This window comes from Eublepharis macularius, chromosome 3 (genome assembly GCF_028583425.1).
Source record: "Eublepharis macularius isolate TG4126 chromosome 3, MPM_Emac_v1.0, whole genome shotgun sequence".
Lineage (NCBI taxonomy): Eukaryota > Metazoa > Chordata > Lepidosauria > Squamata > Eublepharidae > Eublepharis > Eublepharis macularius.
This window is the reverse complement of record NC_072792.1, coordinates 143,063,545-143,091,012: the sequence shown is the minus strand read 5'-3', so window position 1 is coordinate 143,091,012 and position 27,468 is coordinate 143,063,545. Positions and strand designations below refer to the sequence as shown.

The 27,468-nt window shown below is 41.2% G+C and overlaps 1 protein-coding gene across 3 annotated transcripts in view; it reads left to right on the top strand.

Annotated features, from left to right (window-relative positions):
- The first annotated feature begins 1,756 nt into the window (after positions 1–1,756).
- ST3GAL6 (ST3 beta-galactoside alpha-2,3-sialyltransferase 6) overlaps positions 1,757–27,468 on the top strand; it is an 87,053-nt gene continuing 61,341 nt past the window's right edge. For 2 of the 3 annotated variants that reach the window (XR_008596717.1, XM_054974886.1), the window contains exon 1: positions 1,757–1,923. The gene's annotated coding sequence lies outside the window, so the exon portion shown is untranslated. Of the gene's footprint in view, positions 1,924–2,956; positions 3,046–27,468 lie in introns of those variants that run through there. The other variant, XM_054974887.1, reaches the window with a different exon arrangement.

The window sequence follows — 27,468 nt, the reverse complement described above, 5'->3', positions numbered from 1 at the left end:
AACAATATCAATTGAACATGCCCAATCATCAGCACTTGACCTGAAGGAATTGAAGACAAAATTTGCAAAGGAAAAGGCTCACAAAATGAGATTTTGATGTGCCAGAAATAGAAACATTCAAGACACTTAAATTTTAACATCACAATTAACAGGATTATTCAAAATAATTTGTGATTTGTATGCTAAAACTGTTTTGTATTTGAGAAAGAAAATCAAAGATTGTTGTATTAATTATTCTCACAATTTTTTTAAAAAAAATAGCAATTTCAAGTTTTGTGCTTTTCACTTTTCCAATTCATCTGTTTTTGAAAACTGGTTAGCAGTGGGCAGGGTGGGGGATGCAGGTAGTTAGCCTTGCCTAGGGACCTGGACATGTTCTTTCATTGGACTCATTGGTACTGGACTTTGTATTGGACTGAAGTGGACTGTACCTTTCATTGTTAACTCAGGAACAATTTCATCTGCTTAACTATATTGGCTTTAGTATTTATTTATGACTATTGAGTATTTATGACTGTATTTATTATCTTTCAATGCACTTATAGCACTATTGCCCTTGTACTTTAAATGGATGTAACAGATTTATGAATTAGTAGTCATTGAGTGGTGATATAAATCTGACAACTGGAGATTTTTTTGGTTGAGCTAGGGTGCAAAAAAGCCTGGTACCAGCCCTGGATATTGGTGATGGCTCCCCAGCTGCACCTTTCCTTTAGGGAGGGCCTATAAACTGTTTTGCATGAAGATTCCCGGCTCCATTCCCACTTCTGGAAAACGCTGCCAGTTAGCGAAGGCAGGCCTGGTCTCGCTGGATGAACCGTTTTAAGTTTGGCGTGTGCGCTTAAATCTCCCGAATCGTATTACAGGCTCTATCCTGTACTAGTCAGCCCTCCTCCCCGCGTCGCTACCAGTCATGTGCACTGAAGGGCCAGATTATTAGCCTGCGGCTGTGTGAGGAGCGGAGGGCAGGGCCGGGGTGCCGAAGGATGATTTAATCGCCTCCTCTGAAGCAGCTCCTCGCTCGCCGCTCGGTCCTGTCTCGCCACCGCTTGCTCGGATCCAGTCGCGGCAGCATCTGACGAAGAGAACTTGATTCTCGAAAGCTTATGCTAAAATAAAATTGGTTAGTCTTAAAGGTGCTACTGGACTCTTTTTGATTTTGCATAAAAAGCGTTCGCCTGCCCGCGCGCCAACAGTTCTGTCCAGTCAACAGATTCTCAAGGGACTTTCCTTTCCGCTGAACCCTCGTTCATTAAGCCGCTCAAGAAAGCGGAACGCGCCAACACGCCTCGAAAGACCAAGCGCTTCGCACGAGCCTCTTACCCCGAGTTTGCAGGCGCCGCTCTCCGCCTTAGTGCCGTACTTCCCCCGCTGGAAAGCAAAGGAGGGGAGGATTCTCACCTGCATCAAAATGCATCCCCAGCGCCGAAATCTGCCCTTTGCTGGGGTTAAGTAGCATCAGAAGACTGAGAAGGGAACTCAGAGCGCCCGGCCAGGAACATCCACTGCTGGAAGTCTTGGAAGGTTTTTTTTCTTTGGCTTCCCCGTAGGTGAACATGTAAAAAGCCTGCCCCGCGCCGAAGGGGAGGGGGTGTTCGTCGCTTGCTGGAGGGATTCCCTCTTACCTACTGTGAAGGCGCCGGCGGCAACAGGCGGGGCCTCCCGCTTTGCGAACTCCCACAGCCTCTCTGGCCACTCGGCTCCGGCGGCCTCGGAAAAGCCCACCTCTTCCCCCCCCCCCCACGCGCCGCTTTCTTCCCTTGCAGACCAGACTGAGCCGCGGGAGGACCAAGGAGAGGGGCGGAAAAGGCCGCTGCCGCCAGAAGCTGAGCGCACGGGGAGGGAAAGCCCCAGCGCAGCAGCAGCACAAGCGGCTGCAGGCGCGCTGGAGGTTCACCAAAGACCAGCAGCCCAGCGGGCACGGTAAGGGACACGGAGGCCGCGGGTAGCTGCCCCGCCTACGCCTGGACATTGCCTGGGGTTCGCGTACCCGCTAGAGCCCTTCCCAGGCCGGCTGGCCGGGCCAAAGGGGCGTCCTTGCCCTCTGCGCTTAAGGCCAGGGGTTCGAGCTGCCTTCGGTAGGTGGCGCTGCAGGTGTGGGGGGCAAAGCGAGAGGCTGGTGCTCTGGAGGCGTTTTGTGCCGGGATGGTCGTGCTTAGTCTTTTGCTGGGTGTGTGTGTGTGTCTCGTGACGCCCTTAAGCCTTCAGCTCTCCTCGACCGGAGCCCGTTCCATTGGAGCGAAAACCTGGACACGGTGGAATGCTCAGCCCTAAGCCGAGTTGGGTTTCGCGGCGCAATCCTTAGCGTTACTCCCTTCTAGCACTTAGAACGGTATAACGCTTGTTTTAAGAGTGCTCTGGATGACTTGTGAATGGGGAAGGGAGAAGAGCGTGTAGAAAGGAGGCTGCCTTGGAGCGGCTGCGTTCCGCCGAAAGAAAAGTTGCAAGCAAGAGCCCCGATCTGCTTGAAGAGGCTTCGCGGAGTAGAAACGAGAAATCGGTCTGGGCGGCGACGGGGAGGGGGTGATGCCTTTGTCCGGGTTGTCCTTGCTGCCGAGGAAGGGACGGAAAACCGGATCCAGTTCTTTCCTGCCTTCAAACTTCGCCACGCTTCGCCAGAGCCCGTTGGCTCTTTCGTGGAAGTGAAGTCAGTCATGCGGACGGTAATCGCCTATCTCGGTGCTTTTTCTCCTTTGTCCCATATTTAAAACAAGGGAATAAAACTTGTCCCAATTACACGCCATCCTCCCTTCTCACTCACTCCTCTTTTTCCTTTCTTTTGGAAAAAGGCAAAATCCGCGTGTATCTTTTATTAGGACCAACCCAAAAGGCCTCGGAGTGAAACGGGATCCAAGAGAGGCGTGACTTTCCCTTCTCGGTGCTGTTCAGAAGCAAGCGAGAAAGGCCTGCCCTCATCCCCGGGTAGTCCCTTTACTCTCCCTGGGAAGATTGAGCGAGGAAATGCGAGGATTGAGTGAGGAAATGCCCACTCGCCGTTTGTCTTGACGCAGGGATGTTGGCTCTTATTGGAGCTGGAAGTCAAAGGTACTCACTCCAAGTTCTCCTTTTCGTCCTAAGCCGATGAAAATTTCCTTGATTTTATCTGGATCAAGCGAGGCCATGTAGATGACTTAAAGGGTGGTGTATGTGTGGGGGGAGGGGTTCTTTGATTCTCTGTTTTGGTTTTTGCAGCTCCTGTATTATTAGTTCAAATCAACTGCCTTCCTCTACACACATTTTCTGTGCGGTAGGTTAGGCTGGAAGTGTGTGACAATGTCCAAAATCATCCAGCAAAGCTTCTGTGGTTGAGTGGAGATTTGAACCTGGGTCTCCCAGATCCTAGCTTGGTTGTTTAATCACATGCACTGTGATTAAACATGCACTGGATGTCCCATCCTGTTGATTCCATTGACCTACATTGTGTAATCTGCCTTCAGTCTCAGAAAAATGGACTATAAATAATACAATACACTGCTAGAATGTCTGCTCTTTTTTCTTTCTTTTCTTTCTTTCTTTGGACTAATTGTCGACAGACATCCAGGCTCTTTCCTGTTACAAATATGAGATACAATTATGTAGCATGAAACTGGAATGTGTGCTGCTTTAAAAAAAAAAGAGTCAGGTTAAGGATGTTGACATTTCTGTGGTGAGGGACTCGAGCTTGGCCAAACCTGAGACATGCATATTCTTTGAATCCCTAAAGAGAGGACCAAACTCCAAGATTTAACAAAAGATTTTTTTTTAAAAGAAAAACAGGTCTTTATTACATAAAAAATAATTAGAAGAAACAAGCCGGGGTGGGGGTGGGGAATCAGGGGGGGATTCTGTCCCCCTTCACTAACACCCTTTCCCTTTGGACCTCCCTTCCTTCCGAGCACACTTCTCTTTTGCCCTCCTCCCAAAGACTCTTCCCTTTCCCTTCTCCTCCCCTGCGTGTTTCTTACCGAGTGTCCTGGCAGCACTGCCTAGGCCTGGCCTGGATGGCATTGGGCAATGAAGAGAAAGGTGAATGCATTTTCTGTGCATGTGCAGAAACAGGTTTTTGGGGCAGGGTTTTTAAAACTGCCATGTTTTTGTCTTTTATTTTATTTTCTGCAAGCTGGGAGAGGGCCTCCAGGTTTACAGAAACACCCGTTCTGTTCTGATGTGGTCCCAATTCTCAGATTTAAGGATCTGCACAGGTTGGAGCCACTTCAGAATTAGATATATGATAGCACCAATTCAAAGAAATATATTTAGCATGGCCAGTGGTGGAGTTCTTCCATGTGGAATGTATTTCTTCTAACTGGGGCTTTTTGGATGATCTCATTAGCTATAATGTTAGGACCCGTCTCCTAAGAGAAGATCCAGTTAATTAAACTTGGCTTACCTCATGTTTGATTGTAAAAAGGCCTTTATAGGCCAGAGATAAAAAAATAAAATTTTTGATGTGTGGGAAAGCTTTTTACAATCTGCTTTCTCATTTCTGGTCTCAAAATTAACACAGGAGAGAGGTGCGGGATGAATCAGCAAACAAACTGTATAAACCGCACCCTACTAACTAGATTATATGAATATATCAACTTGTTTAATAAAGCACTTTCATAAGAATCATTAATACAAGCATAATACAAATTCACATCATCTGAGGATCCACATCCATCATAACCCAATTCAAATATATAATTTTTGTTGTGCTGTGCAAGATTCTAATATAATAAAGGTAACTGCTGACGGGTTGCCAGCAGGAACTCCTGTCAGCCTGACGCCATTGAGCAGATTGCCACTTTGCACTTTAACTTTTGGAAAAATGTATTGAACTGCTACTATATTTATTGAAATGTCATCCATCAAAACTGTTTAAGTAACTGCTTTGATAAAGGGATTCCGGAACGGGAGTTCCTGCTGGCAACCCGTCAGCAGTTACCTTTATTATATTAGAATCTTGCACAGCACAACAAAAATTATATATTTGAATTGGGTTATGATGGATGTGGATCCTCAGATGATGTGAATTTGTATTATGCTTGTATTAATGATTCTTATGAAAGTGCTTTATTAAACAAGTTGATATATTCTCATTTCTGGTGGCAATTGCAGCTGATTTCTTTCCCCCTCAGGATGAGCTGCATCCTGAAGTACAAGAAGTTTTAGTTTCCTAGAAATGTATCACAGAGAAGCTGTTCTAGAGAAGTATCAGTTAGTTGGCTAAATGCCACCATCCTTTGCAGTTTTGCTTATGTGTTGATACACTTCTGAGGAAAAGCAGCTGCAGAAAGTGCTGGTGATATTGTTGGTGATTTCATAAAAGAGTTTCCTTTAGAATTCCTTAAAAGATACAAAACTGGTGAGTCTTGCTGTGCAAGCTTTCTCTGCCTATAAAAAATGAGATTCTCCTAAGTCCATTGAACTGCATGTTAACTCTGCTCAGAACTGCCAGTAAGTCTTCTTTGGTGTCATGGTGGTCTTTGGCAAGAACTTCTTGAAGTTAATCTGTGTTGCTTTATGTATTCTCAGCAAGCGGAAGTTTTGCATGATGGAACTGTCAGTAACTTTTTTTCTGCAGAGTTGTATTTAGTGCATGAAGCAGCCAAACACAAGAACTGGCAGAACCATGTGCAGACAGGGGGCAAAATGGAACAACTCTATGCTAGTAAAGAGAGGGGGCAGGGTTTACCTGCATTCCCCTGTTGTGATTCAGTGCATCACTTCCTCAGAAGTTTTTCTGCACCATTTCAAGCTGGTTTTTTGTAACAATTATAGGATCTGGATAGAAATTTAAATCTAATCCATAAAACCTGCCAAAATTAACTAAGTAGAAGTGGGAACTATGCAGGTTTTAGCTGTAATTTTACTCCATACCAAATATGACTCAATTGTGGGAGATTACTCTTAAGTCACTTGTTAGTCTGTAATAAAGAGGAGCCACATGGACAAGAGGAATGTTTACTGGGCTTCTTTCTTTGTTATATTTGCTAAAATCAATGCAAGACAAGTGATACGGTGACCCGATATCAAAAGCCCTTGAACTAGAAATTACAGGAGAGGATTGATTCTCATACAAAGTTTGCAGCCTTCAGTGACCTGGCAGGTTCATGGTTTTGAGATATAGCTTTCTTGGAAAACTAGGATACTGTTGGAGGGCAGAAACAGAACCTGCCCTTTCCTATCTGGAGAACTTACTTCTGTACTGCCCCTCCATGTCAAACTTGGCTTCCCCCAGACAGAGCTCATGTGAGAGAGTGCCTGATGCTCTGTATAGTGATACCTGTGGAGGCAAAGACACTTTGCTGCAGCGTGGAGGGCAATCTCAACTCCCCTCTGTCTGGAGATCAGGGGGTGGGGCCACTGGCCATGTGACCATTTTCAAGAGGTTCTAGAACTCCGTTCCACCAAGTTCCTGCTGAAATAAAGCCCTGCTGGTAAGAATTCTTGCTCATGTTCAGCCAATGACTAGCGGTGAGGCTGTATTACAAGCGAACCCAGGGCTGCTCAGTCCTGATGGTTTTGTGCTAATATCAGCCCATAAGTTGGGAAAACTTTTCCTTAGTGTTCTCTTGCTTCTTCCATTACTATGCTTCTTCCATTACTATGGAAGATATGTTATTCTGGTAGATCCTTATAGTGAAGTGTAAGCATAAAAAGAATCACATATTGGAAATACTGAGATGGGAGTGAAAGTAGACTGATAAATAAGAAAGCATAGACTGGATAAAAATGAAATCTTTGTAAGCAGTATGTGCGTTCTGCAATTGTATGTGAGCACAGAATGTGTTGCAGTGAAGGAGAGGAGAGCCATGTGTACCACCTTGAGTTCCTTGGAGAAAGGGTGGGATAAAAAATGTATGAAATAAATATTGGTCAAGTATGTTTTTGAGGTCATTAGTATCATAGGGTCACTGTAAGTTGGAAGTGACTTGACATCACGTAACATGCACACAACATAAAGGTTGAGAAAAACGAATAATGAACCAGTGAGGGAGAATATAAATTTAATAAATGCCGCTAGAAATACCACAGAATATATGAAATACATTAATAAAACCTCCCTAATCTGTTAAGATAACTGCATATTATATTGTACAACAGCCACCAAAAGCATTTCAGCTAAAATTTTTAATTAGCGGAAAAGTAATTCTCAAGAGAACTGGGTGTACAATCATATAGAATGACTATATAAACATATGTATCCTGCTGATCAGGTGAAGCACTTCAGTGTACCAGTTGGTACAGAATGCTGCAGATCTGTTATTATTGGGAGTTAGGAGAAGAATAAATATTAGTCCCATTCTACAGTCACTTCTACCTATCAGATACTGGGCTCATTTCAAGGTATTGGCTAACACATACAAAACACTTCATGGCCTTGGTCCAGCATATCTGCGCCTCTCCCAATATTCCACCATGGCGGCTTCGCTTGTCTGAACAGAGCCTTCTGTGGGTGCCCCCTCGCACATGGACAAAATCAACCTGTGCACATACATTCTCTGTGGTGGCTCCCACCTTATGGAAAGGCCTACTTGAAGAGGTTAGGAAAGCTTCCATTTCCTGGCTTTCCACAAACTATGCAAAACTGACTTATTCAAGAGGACATTTTTACTCAGATAGGCTTGTAGTGTAAGGAAAATAACAGGAAATAACAGAAAAATTAGACAATGACTCATATGAACAAATTGTAATAGCAGGGGACTTCAATGGGGTCGTGGATTTGCAAATGGATAGAAAGTTAAAAGGGGGCAAACAGAAATCAGGGAAATTACCGAAATCATTTTTTGAATTGATGGAACAAGAAAAACTGGAGGATATTTGGAGAAATGAAAATCCAAAATGTAAAGATTATACATATTATTCTGCAAGACATCAATCATTTTCAAGAATTAACATGATTTGGACAACTAAAGAATTAGCTTTACGGACAAAAAAATAAAAATAATGCCAAGAGTGAGCTCGGACCATAACCCAGTGTTATGGAAAGCTATGATGGGACAGAAAAAATTATGATGGAGAATAAATGAAGACCTTCTGCAGAATCAAGAAAATATGGATTATATGCAACGAGAAACCAATTTTTTTTTTCAAACTAACATTGACCAAGAAGTTTCAACCCAGATGGTGTGGGATGCATATAAAGCAGTGATAAGAGGAATTTTGATCACTCTAAATAACAGAGATAGAAAAAAGAAAGAGGAAAAATGCCAAGAGATACAACAGAAATTATCTAAAAAAGAGCAAGAATTAAAGAGGAAACAAGATAAAAACTCAATAGTGCAAGAAATAAATTTTTTGCAGGAACAGATAAGAGCTATTGGAAATAAAGAATTAGAATGGAGATTGAAGACATTACAGCAAAAATCATTTGAAGGAGCAAATAAACCAGGAAAATATCTAGCCTGGCAATTGAAGAAAAAAAGAGAAGAGAAAATAATCAGCATAATAATAGAATATGGAAAAGAATTAAAAGAACAGCAACTAATTAAAAGAGCCTTCTATAAGTATTATGCAAAGTTATTTCAAAGAAAGACAACAGATTTAAGGAATATAGACAATTATATGCAGAAAGCAAATTTACCAACTATTCCAACCAATATGAAAGAGAAATTAAATGCACCAATAACAGAGGAAGAAATTAATCAAGCCATAGATGCAGCGAAGATTGGGAAGACACCCGGTCCAGATGGAATATCAGCTAAATTTTATAAAGCAATGAAGGAAGACCTCGTGCCAGTTCTACAAAAAGTGATGAATGACATATTGAAAGGAAAAGGGCTACCAGACACGTGGAACAAAGCTAATATTGCTCTGATACCAAAGGAGTCACAAGAATTAACGGATGTTAAAAGCTACAGACCAATTTCTTTAATTAACAACGATTATAAAATATTTGCAAGAATATTAGCAGATAGACTTAAAATTTGCTTGATCGATTTTGTTGGGGAGGACTAGGTGGGATTTTTGCCTGACAGCTAAAGGACAATTTGAGGGTGGTTTTAAACACCATTGAGTATTATGACAAACGTCCGGATAAAGAAGTTGGCTTTTTTTTTTTTGCGGATGCAGAAAAGGCCTTTGAGAACTTAAACTGGGACTTTATGTTTGCAACAATGGAAAAGATGGACTTTGGTAAAGAATTTATAGAGGCAGTAAGGACTATTTATAGAAATCAAAGAGCGGCAATATGTGTCAATGACGACCTGATGGAGAAATTTGAAATAAGAAAAGGAACAAGACAAGGATGCCCTCTCTCACCATTATTATTTGTTATGGTATTAGAAGTGTTATTAAGACAAATAAGGGAGGATGATAATATTAGAGGAATAAAATTAAAAGGTTTCTCATATAAGTTAAGAGCATTTGCTGATGATGTAATGTTTATAGTGGAAGAACCAATCCAAGTCTTGCCAAGGTTGTTAGACAAGATTAAAGAATCTGGAGACTTGGCAGGCTTCTACATAAATAAAAATAAATCAAAAATAGTAAGTAAAAATATGACTAAGAAGAAACAAGAAGAACTGATGGAAGTAACAAAATGTGAGGTGGTCCAGAAAACAAAATATTTGGGAATAGAGTTGACAGCCAAGAATATTGACTTGTTTAGTATAATTATGAAAAACTCTGGTCGCAGATAGAAAGAGACATGTTGAAATGGAACAAATTGAATTTGTCATGGATGGGTCGGATTGCCACAATCAAAATGAATGTATTACCTAGAATAATGTTTTTGTTGCAAACAATACCAATAGTTAAAGACAAAAAACAGTTTGAAAAATGGCAGAGGAAAATATCAGAATTTGTTTGGGCAGCGAAGAAACCAAGAGTAAAAATGAAGTTTGTGACGCTAAAGAAAGAGGTGGCTTGCAGTTACCGAACTTGCATCTGTACCATGAAGCAATATGTTTAGTATGGTTGAGAGATTGGGTGTCATTAGTTAATCATAAATTGTTGACATTGTAAGGACATAATAAGCTTTTTGGATGGCATGCTTATCTATGGTATGATAAACATAAAATGGATGCAATGTTCCAACATCATTATTTGAGATGAAATGTATTTGCGACCTGGCTGAAATACAAGAAATTTATAAATGAAGAGAAACCCATGTGGATTGTTCCAGCCGAGGTGGTAAATCCGAATTTGATAAAAATACTGAGTTAGAAGAACTTTTATTGGGGGAAGGGAATAAAATTTCTAAAATATATAAATTGTTGTTAAAATGGTATACTGAAGATGAGACGGTTAAGGTTCAAATGGTTAAAAGGGCAATAAACTGTAATAAAGAGATTACAATGGAGGCATGGGAACATTTATGGAATAATACTTTAAAAATTTCAACATGTACTAGTATCAGAGAAAATGGTTATAAAATGATATATAGATGGTATTTAACACCGAAAAAACTAGCTATTGCCAATAGCCAATTGTTGAATAAGCGTTGGAAATGTAAAGAGCCTGAAGGTTCTTTCTATCATATGTGGTGGACATGTGAAAAGGCTAGGGATTTTTGGTCTAAAATATGTGCTGAAATGTCTTTAATACTCCAAAGGAATGTTGCAAGAAATCCAGAAGTGTTATTATTATCTTTGAATTTAGAGGATATAAATACTAAAGACAGAGTACTATTATACTATATGATAACAGCGGCAAGAATTTTATATGCACAATGTTGGAAAAAAGAAGAAATTCCAGAAGTTGGAGAATGGATTAAAAAATTACTGCATATGGCAGAAATGGACAAATTAACAAGGAAATTGAGAGACAGAGATCCAAAAGAATTTATAGAGGACTGGGGAAAACTGAAAAAATATTTGGAAAAAAATGGAATGTTAAAGGTCAATTATGGTCTTTCGAGAGATATAGAAGAGATATAATTAAAATCTTTACCTTTAAAATTAATAGTAACAAATAAGATTTAGAGTTTTGATAAGAAGTAAGGGGTTGTAGTGCTGTTGGAAGTCAATATTCAAAAAGGGGAAGGGAGGGGGTGGGAAGCACAGATGGAATAAATGGAGAAATTAATGATATGTAACAATAGACTTTGTATGCTAACCCATCCAATAATTAAAAAAAATTATTAATTAAATACAGCCTGTAAAGTTGGTGTCTTCCTATAAATCAGTCTTTAGCATGCCTCCACTCAGTCTATCCTAAATTCCCTGAAATCTGAAAGTGTATTAATAGATTAAATGACACCAAAACCAAGCAATAATATACATATAAAATATAAATAAAATAATCCAAATACTTGATCAATCATACCACTCTCTAAATATAAATGTAATTAACTGTTTTCAAACAGTGCTTCCATGGTTGGCTAAGCAAAATTTCCAAACATGCATATACCCATTCTGAAAATTTCAGTTTTAATTACACAAAACTAAGGTTTTAGCCTTCATGAGCATGAAGATGGACTTTTACATTTGCTAATGTCTTGTGACATCATTGAAGTCAGCATAGGGTTTCCAGAAGTCAAGGGCCAGGCATGTGTTCTTTGTAGAACTGCTTTGCTTTTATCTCTAGCTTTTGAAAGCAGGATATTTAATACTAGACCAGCAAATCTGTACGTACATTTGCTTAATTTAAACATGTTGCAGAATCTGAATTATTTTAATGCAGAATTCCAAATTCTTCAGCATACAGCAAACCCAGTTCTGTTCTAGCACAAAGGGTATAACACTTAAAACCTTTCTGATGATTACTTCTGACACAAATAGATGAAAGAAATCTTGTACTGCTGGCATTGTAGCAATGAAGCTCATCATAATTTCCTTCTTCCAAAAGCTGACATTTACAGATCACATGTCTGTGTCTGAGGTACTGTGGAACAGAGTTTTGGCATGTTTGCTGCAACAAATGAGAGATTAAGGTTAGAACAAATAGCCCTTTTCCTCTCCAAGCCAAAAGAAGCAGGTTTTCAAATGACACAGGTATTTTGGTTGTGTCAGGCTTTGTATTGTCAAAAAAAATGGCATGTTTTCAACAAGTTAACCCAATGTTGTTTGCCAAACTATTTTATATTAAGCCCAATGACTAAGCTGCATCAAATTTATTGCTTGCAAGAATGCTGTTACTCAGAGTGCTACCCTTGACCAGGATGAGATGCTTTTTAAACCACAGATTTACCATATTTCATTTTGAAGAGGCAAAAGGGTTGCCATCGGATTAGGGAAATTAAAAAATGCCCTAGCCTGCCCTAGTACTGATAACAGTAAGTTGGTATGGATGAATCATCAGTTGAAGCTTTACTTGTATGCAGATAGGCATTTTCATGATCATTGTCCCTTGCTAACAGCTGCTCATCAAACTGCTATTAAACTAGGGACAGCAACTGATAACAAAAGAATAAGCCTCTGGCACTTTAAAGTGGACCTAAGCCTCTTCCCTACCAGAGGCTTATGCATAAAATAACATTGTAAGCTTTTATGGTGCGACAGGACTCCCCCCCCCTTTTGTTGTTGTTGTTGTTGTTGTTGTTGTTGTAATAAACTAGGCCAGGTATCCCACTGGAATTTATGACAAAGTTGTAGTTTTCAGGGTAGGCTTCTTATAACAGGAAGTGTAGCTCTTTAGGCACCCATCTTTTATGTCTGGGTTAAAGTGTCTGCTAAACTAGAGTATTGCACGTATCATTACAAATGGAGAATGTTTTAAACAAAGCACTTTGTAGACTTGCAGTGTTTCAACAGTATCCATTTTACATATTTTTGCTGGTTACATAAGCCCTGGTGGATCAGACCAGTGGTCCATCTAGTCCAGCAATCTGTTTCACACTGTGTCCAACCATTTGTCCTGAAGAGACAAAAATACAGGGCCCAGAGGCCGAGGCCTTTCCTGATGTTGTCTCCTAGCACAGCCATGGGCACACGCATGGCACCACAATATGCTAACATATTCATGGCGGACTTGGAACAACGCTTCCTCAGCTCCCATCCACTGGAACCACTACTATACTTAAGATTCCTGGATGACATCTTCATCATTTGGACCCATGGGAAGGAAGCTCTTGAGAGATTTCATCAGGACTTCAATAACTTTCACCCTACTATCAACCTAAGCCTGGACCACTCTACACAACAGGTATACTTCCTGGACACCACTGTACAACTACATAATGGACGAATAAATACCACCTTATACCGGAAACCAACAGACCGATACTCATATCTACATGCCTCCAGCTACCACCCTAAACATACCACTCGGTCTATTGTCTACAGCCAAGCCTTACGTTACAACCGTATATGCTCCACTGCTCTCGACCGAGACTCACACTTAAGAGATTTACAACAAGCATTTTTGGGACTACAGTACCCACCAAATGAAGTGAAGAAACAAATCAACAGAGCCAGACTAGTACCCAGAAACAGTCTGCTCCAGGACAAACCTAAAGGAACTAACAACAGAACACCACTGGTTGTCACCTATAGCTCCCAGCTCAAACCCATCCAACGTATCATCAGTGAGCTACAACCCATCCTGGAAAATGATACCTCTGTCTCAGAAGCCCTGGGTGGAAGACCTTTTCTTGCCTACAAACAGCCCCCCAACCTTAAACGACTTCTCACTCACAACCATGAATCGGCCAGCAGAGTCACCAGCACAGGTACCAGGCCCTGCAACAGACCCAGATGCCAGCTCTGCCTCTATATCTACCCAGGGAATACAATTACAGGACCCAATGACATCAACTACACTGTCTCTGGCTCTTACAGCTGTTCATCCTCCAATCTGATATATGCCCTCATGTGCCAACAATGTCCTTCTGCTCTGTACATTGGACAAACCAGCCAACCTCTACGCAAAAGAGTAAATGGACACAAATCTGACATTAGAAATGGAAACGTCCAGAAACCAGTGGGAGAACACTTCAATCTACCAGGACATTCCATCAAAGACTTAAAGGTTGCTGTAGTTCAACAGAAACCTTTCAAAAACAAAATCCAACGGGAGGCTACTGAACTGGAATTCATATGCAAATTTGACTCTGTCAAGCTGGGACTGAATAGGGACTATGAATGGTTATCACATTATCACAGGTAACAGATTTCCTTTACAGAGGCGGGGTCTGGGAGAGCTCAGTGGCTCCTGGCGTGGGCTTTCGGGGACCACAGATCTCTTTGTCAGATGCATCTGGCAGGGAGAGCTGTGGTTGTCGAAGGCTCATACTGCATTGGAATTGGATGGTCTAGCTGTTTGGCTGCTACAAACTAACAGGGAAACTCCTTTGAAGCCAACTGATCCACACACCAAAAGGAGATGTTTACATATACTAGCAAAGGAATGTTTTGGTTGCACCCTCCCCCCCTAATTGCCTCTTCTCTCTCCTCCTCTTCTCCTCCCTCCTCTTCTATATTTGACCAGTCTCTGTATCATGCATCTGACGAAGAGAACTTGATTCTCGAAAGCTTATGCTACAATAAAATTGGTTAGTCTTAAAGGTGCTACTGGACTCTTTTTGATTCTCCTAGCACTGGCTTTCAGAGGTTTACTGCCTCTGAATATTGAGGTTGCCTTTAGTTATCCTGTAGTAGTCTTTGATGTATTTATCCTTCATGGATCAATCTAACCCCCTTTTATAGCCCTCCATTCTCATGGCCATCCCTACACCAGCTGACAGTGAATCCAACAATTTAATAACTTGTTGAGTAAAAGAATATTTCCTTTTTTCTGTCCTGTCCTGAACCTATGGCTCATCAGCTTCACTGGGTGAATCCCCCAAGAGTACTGGTATTATGAGAGACAGAGAAAAATGCTCCTTATCTACTTTCGCCACCTCAAGTATAATTTTAGAAAACCGTGTTGCTTCCTCACTAGGTCAGCATTTTTTTAAAAAAATCTGGTTCTAAACCCTTTTCTCATATTAGAGATGCTCCAACATCTTAATCATGTTGGTTGCCCTCTTCTTTCAGTTAAGCAATTGTGAGTTTGGGAGACAGGAAGTTTTATGAGCAATGCATTTGAGATAACATATTGCATGGGCCTTTTCCTGCTAAGGAGCAATGTTAGGGGAGATGTTGCAACTACAAGCTGGCATACCAGTGGGTGCAAAGCACAGCACAAGAAGTGGAGCTATGACTGTTGCTGTGGCTAGACCCCATTCTTGAATATGTTCAAGAGAGTTGGACTCATTTGTGGGGTAAGGGAATGGAATGTTTATGTCCTTTCCAGTGCTTTGCCCTCAACAGTATAATATTAACAATGTAGAGGGAGACAGTTCCATGCTGCCATACTCTTACGTCTTAAAGCACCACACTTTATTGTCCCTCATGCTGCCTCAGTGCTGCAGGCTTTGGGTTCCAAATAAAAGGGTGTGTTTGAAAATGAAGTATACAATCTGATTTTAAACACATGATGTTAATTATATGTCTTGTGACTTCGTCATGTTTTTCTTGCCCTCCTGGTTAAGAGGCACATGATGATTACGGGGCAATGGGAACAAAGCCTATAGAATAGACCTAAGGAGTAGACCTCCTTAGGATGCTCTTCACATTTACATTTTTAAAAGCACTTTCTTTAAAATTTATATTTATTCAGAAAGGCTTAACATCCATCATCTTCAAGGCCTCCTGGAGGACTGGGGATGTGCCACAAGAGTGGAGAAGAGTGAATGTTATCCCAATCTTTAAGAAAGGGAGGAAGGATGACCCGGGAAACTACAGGCTGGTCAGTCTGACTTCTGTTGCTGGGAAGATATTAGAACAGATTTTAAAGGGATCAGTCGGTAAGCATCTGAAGGACCACTCAGTGATCCGGGGAAGTCAGCATGGTTTTGTTCCTAACAGATCTTGCCAGACCAACCTGGTTTCCTTCTTTGATCGAGTGACCAGCTTACTGGATCGGAGGAACTCTGTTGACGTGATTTATCTGGATTTCAGTAAAGCTTTTGATAAGGTCCCCCATGGCATTCTGATGGGCAAACTGGAAGACTGTGGAGTAGACTATAGGACAGTTCGGTGGATAGGGAACTGGTTGGAGGACCGCACTCAAAGAGTGGTGGTCAACGGCGTTTCATCAGATTGGAGGGAGGTGTCCAGTGGGGTGCCGCAGGGCTCGGTTTTGGGCCTGGTACTTTTCAATATTTTTATCAATGATCTGGATGAAGGAGTGGAAGGGCTGCTCATTAAATTTGCTGATGATACCAAATTGGGAGCGGTAGCAAACACCCAAGAAGATAGAATTAAAATTCAACAAGACCTGAATACTCTGGAGAAGTGGGCAGCTGTGAATAGGATGCAATTCAACAAAGACAAGTGCACAGTATTACATCTGGGCCACAAAAATGAGAAGCACAAATACTGGATGGGGGATATACTTCTGGGCAGTAGTATATGTGAAAGGGATCTTGGGGTAAGAGTGGACTGTAAACTGAATATGAGCAGTCAGTGTGATGCGGTGGCAAAAAAAGCTAATTCAATCCTGGGTTGTATCAAAGGGGCCATAATGTCGAAATCACAGGAGGTCATAGCCCCTCTCTATACTGCCTTGGTCAGGCCACACCTGGAATATTGTGTGCAGTCCTGGAGGCCTCACTTCAAAAAGGATGTGGACAAAATCGAGAGGGTGCAGAGGAGAGCGACAAGAATGATCAGGGATCTGGAGACTGAGCCCTACGAGGAAAGGCTGAGGGCCTTGGGAATGTTTAGTTTGGAGAAGAGGAGGTTGAGGGGGGACATGATTGCTCTCTTTAAATATTTGAAAGGCTGTCATTTGGAGGAGGGCAAAGAGCTGTTCCAGTTGGCAGCAGAGGGTAGGACGCGAAGCAATGGGCTAAAACTACATGCACAAAGGTACTGGCTGGATATTAGGAAAAACTTTTTCACAGTCAGAGTAGTTCAAAAGTGGAATCAGCTGCCTAGGGAGGTGGTGAGCTCCCCCTCACTGGCAGTTTTCAAGAAGAGGCTGGATGAATACTTGTCAGAGATGCTTTAGGCTGATCCTGCACCGAGCAGGGGATTGGACTAGATGGTCTGTATGGCCCCTTCCAACTCTATGATTCTATGAACATGTAAACAAAAAGACTTAAACATGTAGGAAAGCTTTTTTTAAAAGAGGATTATGGTCATGTGTTTGAATGTTAGGACTGACAAAGTATAGTGCGCAAGTGTGATTGATTGATTTGATTTACAAGTGGGCTCAGGGTGGATACAACAAAGTTAAAACTACAATAAAATAATAAAAACAAACAAATTCAGTTCAGTAAAACATCACCCACAGAGGCAGCTACAATTTCTTGGCTCAACCAACACACCCCATGGGGTGGAGGAGGTAACCAGATAAGCTGCTAGATTAACCGGTGGAAACTAGAGCAGGGGGTTGCATTACTCCCCTGCCCACAGGAGACCAGCCAGGAGGCTCATCCCTGCCCCAGCATCAACCATATGCCTGGCAAAACATCTCTGTCTTGCAGGCCCGGCGAAAGGATAGTAGATTGCTCTGGGCCCGAGTCTCAACAGACAGAGTTCCACCAGGTAGGTGACAGGACAGAGAAGGCCCTGGCTCTAGTCAATGCCAGGCAAGCCTCCCTGGGGTCAAGGACCACCAGCAACTGTTTATCAGCAGGTTGAGCAAACCAAACTCAGAGGCGGCTCCCAAGAGTCTGACCAAACACTGAGAAACCATAAGAAGCCACAACAGTATTGTAACAAAGTACAAAAAGAATTTAGTCATGTAAGGTGTATACAACAATAAAGTACATTCAAATAAATATAACAGTGTAAGAACATTCATTCATGATAAAGTAACTAGGTGCTTAACACAAGACCGCTTGCCTCAACGGATTCTTCCAGTGAATTGAACATTTGCAAATTTACTGAGTCGTTTCATCTATACAGTCTCGTAATTCACTGAAGAAAATGGTCACAGTTGACCCTTCGTTGAGGAATCCCTATACAGCTCCAAGTTGGGAAGGGTGGTGCGCGAGATGAAGGGCGCACTGCGGAGAATCCAGTCACACCGGGTAACAGGCTGTACCGTCCAATAAGCGTCCGGATTATACAGCTTGTTTCATGGTGGTCCTTTCATCAGGGATGGTGTAATAACAACCTTGGTGTGTTTTCCTAAATATGTAGAAAAAAACATTCTAATATCCTGCCATTCTCCAATTCCCTCCTAAAGTAACTTGAACCAAAACACTTACCCAGCTGGCAACGAATCTACCCCCTCTCTGGTGCCTAGATTCAGCGCGCTCAAAAGAATGGTCGTGAATCCAACCCCCATTCATTGTTAGAAATACCGAGTCATTTAAAGAGAGAGAGTCCCTTATTGCTGACAACACGTTCGAGTATCCACTCTTAAAGGAAACATGATAAATTTAATTTGGAGTTTAAGCCCCCTGGAAACACAGCGTGTAAACGATGGATCCATTCTGCTTCTTTCTTAAGCAGAGTTTTCTGTGTAGCTGCCCCTTCCTCCCTTTCTGCAACATAAAGAGTGGTGAACTGGAAGTTGCTTATCCCTGGATGATATTGCAAATAATGTTGCACTAAGGGTGCTTCCATTATCTGATGTTTAATTCTGGAGCGATGCTCACAGATCCTGACTTTTATTGGTCGGGTGGTGTTAAGCACCTAGTTACTTTATCATGAATGAGTGTTCTTACACTGTTATATTTATTTGAATGTACTTTATTGTTGCATACACCTTACATGACTAAATTCTTTTTGTACTTTGTTACAATATTGTTATGGCTTCTTATGGTTTCTCAGTGTTTTATCAGCAGGTTGAAGCATCCTCTGGGCACATATGGGGAGCGGTGGTCCTGTAGATATGCTGGTTCCAGTCCGCTCAGGGATTTGTAGTTTAGAACCAACCTGTGTACATACTTGTCATAGTATGAGTACTATGAACTTATATGTTTATAAGCGTTTGTGTACATGAACTTAAGTATACAAACCCACAGATTTGTGGTCTTAAGCATGCTACATTGTGTGTGTATACATTTTATGGTATACCAAGCGAAACCTTTCAGATAACAACGTGCAGTTTTTCTCTCTGTAATCTACCCATGTGGTTCTCTTACCGAGTTAATGTGATAATTAATTGTCTTGGTTTTTGGCTTGTGGTAACAGGTGTAGTGTGAAAAAGATTCCATTTCTAAAGATTCATTGATTAATAAACTTAATAACAATAAATGAATGCCATTGCTAGTATAATATTAGGCAAACAACTTGCAGTTTCAAAGTTATAATAATATTTTTCAGATGATTATCTGGGGATTGTTGAGAGAGTACAGGTGTGAATTATTGATTTGTTGACAGTGGCAGAGGGTGGGAGAATAAAACCACAAATACATATAATAATTTAAATTAAAAATCAAGCTGTGAATTCACTTGATTGTTTTTGGTTTGACCTGCATAGAAAAAAATTAATTTTTAAATTTATATCTCTCCTTTCACATAAAAAAGGTAAAGGTGCAAGCACCTGTGCAAACATCAAGTCATTGCTGACCCATGGGGGGACGTCATATCACGATGTTTTCTTGGCAGACTTCTGTTACAGGGTGGTTTGCAAGTGATGCTTGAGAGAGTGATACGAAAACTGAGATGTCCCACTAACCTCTGTGGAAGAAAGTTAAATTCTGTTGAAGTAGATCAGTTGACAGCCACATACACATATATCACATACAGTTTGGGTATTCTTATGCCAACAGTTTTCAGTGCCTCCCCCCACTTTAAATGTACACAATGCAACAGAAATACATTCTCCATTTTCTTTAACTTTTCCGCTTGTGTTTGTCTGCCATAAGAGTGTGAATATACTGAAAATCCACAATTTGACTTGTATCAATTTTGTCCTAAAGCTGATTCTCAAATGTTCTTGCTTGCTAGGGTGATGATTGGCTGTGTCAATGCTGTCACGGCTACAGGGCACCTCTATCTCAATCCAGCGGAGGGGAAGAGGCACAAGCTGCCCAGCAAGCCAGTATCATACAGAATTACAAATTGGCAAAAGGAGAAAGTCTCATAATTGCATAGGTAGACTGCCACCAGCCCCTTTGGCTATCCCATGGCAAAGGTTTTTGATCAAAGCAGTTTTGAAATTGTGAGATTGTTCAGATTTCAATCAAGCTCCTGTTTTATCAAATAGGAGGAAATGATCATGTGCAGTTTTGTCATGAATGTGTTTTTATAACAACAAAGGTCTAAATAAACGCTTTCTTGAGGCTCAGGCAAGAACTTAACCTGACCACAAAGCAAATTCTCCCTGTATTACAGGGTAGCCCCTTTCCCCCCCCTGAGCATGCCACAGCACTTACTGGTCAGAATTACTCTTTCTTGCTTACTTCTTAAGATTTCCAAACTTACTAGCATCACATATGACCTTGATATACATCAGCACTTCCGTTTGCTAGACAAATCCTGCTGCATTTAACCTCAGAACCCAGCAGTTCAGCTTGTTTCAAAGACATCTGTATTTCTATGCCTGTGTTTCTGTTCAGGGTAGGGCACCATGTTTATACAACACTGGTGTAATGGGTCTAGCTCTCAATAGATTCTTTGTGAGATGCTAAACCTGTCATTAAAACGAAAACTTCATAATGCACCGAGCTGCCATAAGAAGCATATCTTGATTCAAGATTGTGGAGTTAAGACAAAATACGTCTAAAGAATCTATACAGAATACGGTTGTTGCAGATACTGAAAGGACAGCCAGCTACATATCATCTGTTTGGGAGCAAAGAAGAATTCTTTTGGCAAAAAAATATATCCTGTGTTCAGTAGTGCTTGGGCTCTTTGATACTGGTATAGGGCTGAGGGACTTTGCCTGTGCTCCCGGCTTCCACCCAAGAAATGTTAAGGTTGCAGGATGCTTGTTGCATCATTTCCTTAAATTAAATATTTCAGCTGTTCCTAGTGACGGGGAGGTATTGTTGGTTGAGGGGTGTATTGAGGGGATTGTTGTGAGTGTATAGTTTGAGCAGTGTTTGCAGATGAAATTCTGTATTTGTTTTAGAGAGAGGGTGATAGCATGCGAGTGGGGAAGAAAAGCTATTTCAAAACCGTTTCACGGGTTTTCAGTTATTATTTTTAATTGCTCATGTGTACACTGCCTAATGAGGTAGAGTAACATTTAGCTTTTAGTATACTTGCAGAGTGGCATACCAGTGTTGCTTCTTAATCAGCTTATTTTTCATGTGGTTCTCACATTTACAGTATTCCACTTCTGTTTTGTTCTCTTTTTGAATGGACACCAAAATGTGAGGTATCCTGTTAATATAACAACGTGAATTTCTGGATTATTCTTCCTTCTGTAATTGTTATGCAGTCTCTTATAACTTTATGTAACCTTCACCATTTGCTAGTTGAAAATAGATACGTGAGTTCTTTGCCATGCGATACTTCAGCTTCTCATGGCGCATTTGGAATCAGCGGCATGGAAAAGTGACTTCTGTGTAGTTCAGTGGCTGGCACACAAAACACTTTAAAATGTTGCCTGCAAATAATACCTTTCCTAAATTTTGTTACAGATACAGATTTGTATGTGTTTTTAAAAATTGCATTGTACCTAGATTTCTCATAGGCACTCAGTTTTGTCAGAACTTCAAAATGAAATGTGCGCAAATTTTCTTTATTGGGTCCTGGCTCAAGAGAGCTGGCATTCTGCGAGCCAAAGATAGAAGATCTCCTGGAAGATGACAGACCTGTCACTGTCTGCTGCTGTTCCAAGACTGCTGTTGTGTAAATTTGCATGGAAGCTGCAGTGAATCCCAAAACTGTCTGCTTCTCTCAAACCACCCACAAGTCACCACGTTATATTTCTGGATCCAGAATAGCTTGTAGGCCCCAGAGACGGAATTCTGCCAGTTGTCTAGGAACAGATGGTCTTCATCATTTGGAAGGGAAGGAAGCCCCCCTCCCCAGCACCCAGCAGCTCCTCTTGTATGAGGACATGAAGGCTAGAGAGAAGAGCTGTAATATATCTAGGAAGCTTGAAAAACAGTTATCTTGGTGTAAGGGACAAAAGTTCATGCAACTCACTTGCAACTTTTTTTTTTAGAACACTATTTTTTTTCCTGTTAAAAATGCCTGCAGCTTGAAAGTAGGTTCTTTGTGAGAAAGCAATAGAGCTTGTAGGAATAAATAAGCCACTGATAAGATATGCTGTTGAAAACAACTGTCCTTTCCAAACAATATAGAACATTTTTTGTTTGGATGGGGCAGCAGCAGAATTCTGATTAAATCAAGGATTTTTTCGCTGTTGCTTTTCAGATAAAGAGCAGTATCCCAAGTCTGTTCAAGCTACATGCAGTAATGGGCTAACGGTGTGCACCTGTTCTGGAATCCTGTGGCCAATCGCTTTTTTCTTGTCTTGTGTACAAAATAGCTAAACAGCTATGGCATAGGGAAGATTCAGCTTCTCCTATTCTAGATAGTTAATTGTTTAAGAAAACAAAATATCTTTGAAACAAAATTCATTTGGGGGTTGTTTTTTTGCATAGAAGATTTATAGTTTAGTTCAAGAAGTTATTTTCCATTTGGAGTCTTTTCTGTTGGTAAGTTATACCAAAATACAGTTGAGAATAGGATAATCATGGCCTTCCAATGTAAACATGAGTAAATGAGAATAAGCATGTCACAAAAAAGCCAAAATAAGGTGCTTTTTTGTAATGGGGACAGCACTGAAAGCAAGGATGATTTTTGACTTACTCATCCTTCCAGACATCTTTCTGAAAAGGCAGCTTAATTGCCCACCTAAAATACAGCTTTATTTTAGCTAACATGTTGCTTTGTTTTCAGCAGATAATTTTAAAATAGAAAATTGCTTTGGAAACCAGGTGCCATGCCTTGTCAGTTTAACTTGTGCCTCTGCTTTCTTGATTGGAGACCTTTCTATGCACTTTGTTTTATATATGTACTTTGTTTGTAATAATCTTTTAATGCATTTTCCATTACATCACTTGATCTTTTTCAAACTGGGCGACTCATACCTCAGATTATTTCATGTATTTTGAAGTCCTGGCTTATTAAACTTCTGAATAAAGTATGGAGACTGGTGGAACTTGGACTGGTGGATCTGTCTACTAAGCAATTTTACGTAAACCGTAGTTGCACTACCAAATTGCACTCAATCTTTAATATTTATTTAGATATTTTCCATGTTACTCCCCAATGGGAACTCAAAGCAGTTTATAGCATCATTTATCCCCTCCTAAATTTTATCTTCACAACAATGGCCTTGTAAGGCAGGTTAGGGTGAGAGAAAGTGACCAGCCCAGAAAACTTGCATGGCAGGGTGGGGATTTCAGCCTGGGTCTCCCAGACCCTGGTCCAGCACTAACTGCCACGTCACATTGGCTCTTAGTGTTCCCACATCTGCACTTGTAAGAAAAAGAAAATTGTTTAAAATTGTGTGCATCCACATTTAAATGTTGCACTTTTCGTTGAGTCGTTGTTTATAAGGCATCCCTGGGAATGGACGACATGGTTTAACAGTATATTTTGTAGCCACTCATGCAGCAGCAAATTGTGTAGCAAAGTACTCCTTTATCATTAAACCACTGTTTAGAAAATAGCACAAACAATTTCTTTCTTGGCATAGACCATAATCTAATTTTATTTACTTAGAGGTAAATGGTGAATGTGGCTTTTAAAAGTCCCTTCCAGCGGTTAGGTAAAAGAAGAAAATTACTAAGAATGCCACGGGCAAAAGGAATGGGGATGTGGGGATGTTCAGTATAAAAGGGGAAATCGTTGCTGTAATATTTCAGTACTGTTGAAAGAATTCCAAGCAAAATTCATGCTGTTCAGGCCTTGACTGTGCTGCTCAATATATTTGCAATGAACTGGAAATAATATGTAAAAATGGGTGCCATCTTCATAAAACTGGCTTATCAAGAAAAAAAGCCCTCTGTTGCTACATACTACTGGAATTCTATTTATATAGCAATTTGAGGGGGGCAGCAGTCATTTTTCAGTTTATATATCATCTCATCACAACTCTGAAGTACGTCCTTCATGTTTTCCGTTTTATAAACTAGGCAACAAATCAGTGAGTATGTGATCTGTGCAAGGTCATCAGTAAAGGACAGGGTTGAGCTGAAATACATGTCTATTTAGTTGTATGTTTGGTATGCATAGTTTTGTTCATCAGGTTGTTGTTTGCATTGATAAAAATACTATGAATTGATGTAGGATGCATGGTACTAAACTTAATTGACTCAGGCATCCAGGGAGGAATTTGTGTGGTTGGCTACCAGGCTGGTCTGAATTAGGTGCTTTATTGTGTCGTCATTTTCCACAGATTCAATGTTATGTTTCAAAGTTTTATTTCTGTTGTTACAAGTAGTTAACGGCTCTATCCTAAACCCTATATACCAATGCATCACTGATGCTGGTGTGGTGTTGCTGTAGGAACCAGGATGCTACCTGAGCAGGATGCCCCCAAAGTTCCAGCTGACTCCAAGGAGCTGAAAATGTAACAGCTGCAAAGGAGTCCATAGCAACACCACCATACCCACCAACCATAGAGCAGCATGTCAGTGACCCCCACCCTGTTAGGAGCAGCCAGTCAATGGATGATGATGCCAGCACATCTCCCTGATGTCACTATGCCACCACCCATCCACAGAACACAACAAGAGAAGGAACAATGACAAAACAGCAACTTTGACTGTGCTCTTTCTTGGGAGCAAACCCTATAGAATAGCAAAGCAAAGGGAACATAGATACTAGGACAGCAACAAACCATTTCTGCTATCTCCCAACAAGCCACCAGGTGAAAGAAGTTGTGGGAATCAGGAGTGAGGGCTTTGCATCCTACCAAGGGGAAAGGTGGAAATAAAGCAGAGATCATCTTTTGGCCATGAACATGGTCAGACCGTCCTGCAAACACTGACATGGTGGTGTGAAACTGTTAGAAGCATTTGCTATAAAAACTTGCCTGTGAAGAAGTGTCAACACGAAACGGGATGGGACTAATTATACTGGCAAAACCCATAGGCATGGCATTTTCATCCTTGTTGCTTCTCTGATTCCATCTAGCAAGTCTACATTCCTGGCTCAAGACTTTGATCATCTGGCTTGTGTACCTGTGTGCAACAACGTAAATGAACTGGTTTAAAGGAACTGATAAATCATTATCGTTGTAGATTCTTCCCACCATTTGGATATTCCTGTAAAGACTTTGTAAAGAGTGGTATATGTGTTGTTACTGTCTGTTATTTATTGTATTTATTAACAATCATTGATAAGCTAGGCACTGTTGCACTTATAGCATTGTAAAAAGGTTTATAAAACTTTACAATTATTAGATTGATTGTTGAGAACTCTGGGATTTTTTCTTGGCTTAAATCTTTGCTCCTGGCAAGCCTCCTGTGCCTCTGAAAGCTGCTATCATTGCATTCTAATGTTAGGTACAACTGTATAGGTCAAGTAACTACCTGTTAAACAGCTTGCAGCAGTGTGGGAACCAGGCTATGACTGGCAACCATTTGCCAAAACAGCTAGAGGCACTTTGGCTTCTACAGCTTTTACTTCTGCAAGTGGTTGGGATTGCCCTTGTCAATGGATTCATCTAGATCTCTTCCCTGCTGGAAGCTTCCTGGAAAAGAGACTGGGACAGTAATGAGTAGTATTGTGCAGTACCATGAAAGTGTAGCTGGGCTTAAGCAGCCTGCACAGCTGTGGATTTGAAAGAGTGCTTTTCTAGTTCATATACATCCTTCTCCCCTTAGGGGAATTCCCACATGGTAGGATTCACCTGTTGGAGGGCATAGTGCATTGTTTAGTCAATGCATACATACCCTTGCCTTGTGCGGGAATTCTTGTCATGCACTGTAGGGCTGAGTCCTGCAAGGATCGTGAGGGTTTGGCCAGCAGCAGCAATGATTGGGATGGGTGTTAGACACCCTGAAATGTGACCCAAATAGGTAGTCTCCTAGTTAGTTGGGGGAATTAGCTTAAAGGAGAGGGGTAATTAGGATTCTCCACCTATGTTTACAAGGATTATTCCCTGAAGAGAACTCTCAAAATAAGTCAGGCAGATATTCAACCAGAAAAGGTTTTTATTAAGAGAGAAGTAAAAGGGCAAACATACAAAAATCACACACAGCACACACATGAGGCTAACTCAGAGGAAATCATGGAGGAAAGGGGGAGAAAGCAGTTTTGGGGAAGGCTATAGTTACCAGTCTTGAAGACAGAGGTCCATGGAGGCAGCAGCAAAATGAGCAGCGCTTCATGGAGAAGAAGAAGAGGCCCAAATAGATTTTGGGGTGTATGTATGGATCCAAACACACACTTGTGGCTAGGGAGTCCAGATATAGGGCAAAATGCTCACTTGCCAAGCTAACATCTTTACCCCCAAAACAATAACTTGATGGCTGTCACCAGAGATGGACAGTGTAGTTGGGAGTGGCTTAATCGGTCTACCTGAGGTGGACTATGGGTGTAAATGCTTGATGACCCTTTGAGTACCAGATGGGAAAAGCTACCAGGTTTGCTGAATAGCTCGGGTGTTGTCTGATTAGGATACATGTGTGATGGGAAGTGAGGCTAGGCATTGATGAGTCAAGAGTTTCCTGGAAGCCTCATTGTCTTACGTTATGCATCTCTCTGGGGCAAGGAGAAGGTCTTTAGGCAGGCAGCCCCTCTGACTCTCCTTTTAAAATATTTTTCAAGGCTCTTACCTGGCTGACATCCATTTTGTTTTATTTCAGGCCAGGCAGTGTCTTGCACTTTATATGAGGAGGGGAGTTTATGATTTCATATCTATAAACTGTCCCTCAGTGGGAGGAGGGCTCTGACTGTTAAGAACATATGCAGTCACACCAGTATGACATGACACCAAATTTGCAATGATGCAGGGTAGCAGCATATCTACCCTCTTTTCTGCAGGATGCATACTTACCTTGAGCCCCCTGTGTGGAGAAGACAGCTAGAAATACTCTAGGGAGAAAAAGTTATTGAGCTAATACACAACATTGTGTGTGGGGCATTTGCAGCTATCCAAGTCTGGTAAATAATACTTCTTTGTTTACCTGTTTGGTGTGCATTGACTTTGCATCCTCAGTTGGAGAACTGGAGAGTTGTGTTTGTACCCTGAGGTGGAGTGCCTGTCTAAAGGATGAGCATTATACCACATGACAGTGTTTGTCCTCGTAGTTGTTTTTACCTTTTTGTGTGTGCAAGGTACCCTCTCTCTAGAGTTCTCATCTCTTTGGTGTGTGTGTGTTTGTTTGTACACTGCTTTTCTCCCCAAATAAACCAAATAAGTTGCTTAGCCACTCCTGCTTCATGTATTTGTCTACAATAAGAATGCCATTGCACTCCCGCCCCTGTCCATCTAAAATCTCGCTAAAAGGGTAGCTATTTCCCAATTAAGCAACAAAACTTTAGCAACTTTAGATAATGGAGGGAGGGAGGGAGGGGTTAAATCACGGTGCAAGCTTAGATTTAACACCATAATAATGATATAATACTGATGCAGTGGTTAAGAAAATGGTGTCATATCCTTATCTAAGTATTCATTTTCAATACTAATTTTTATTTTATATGT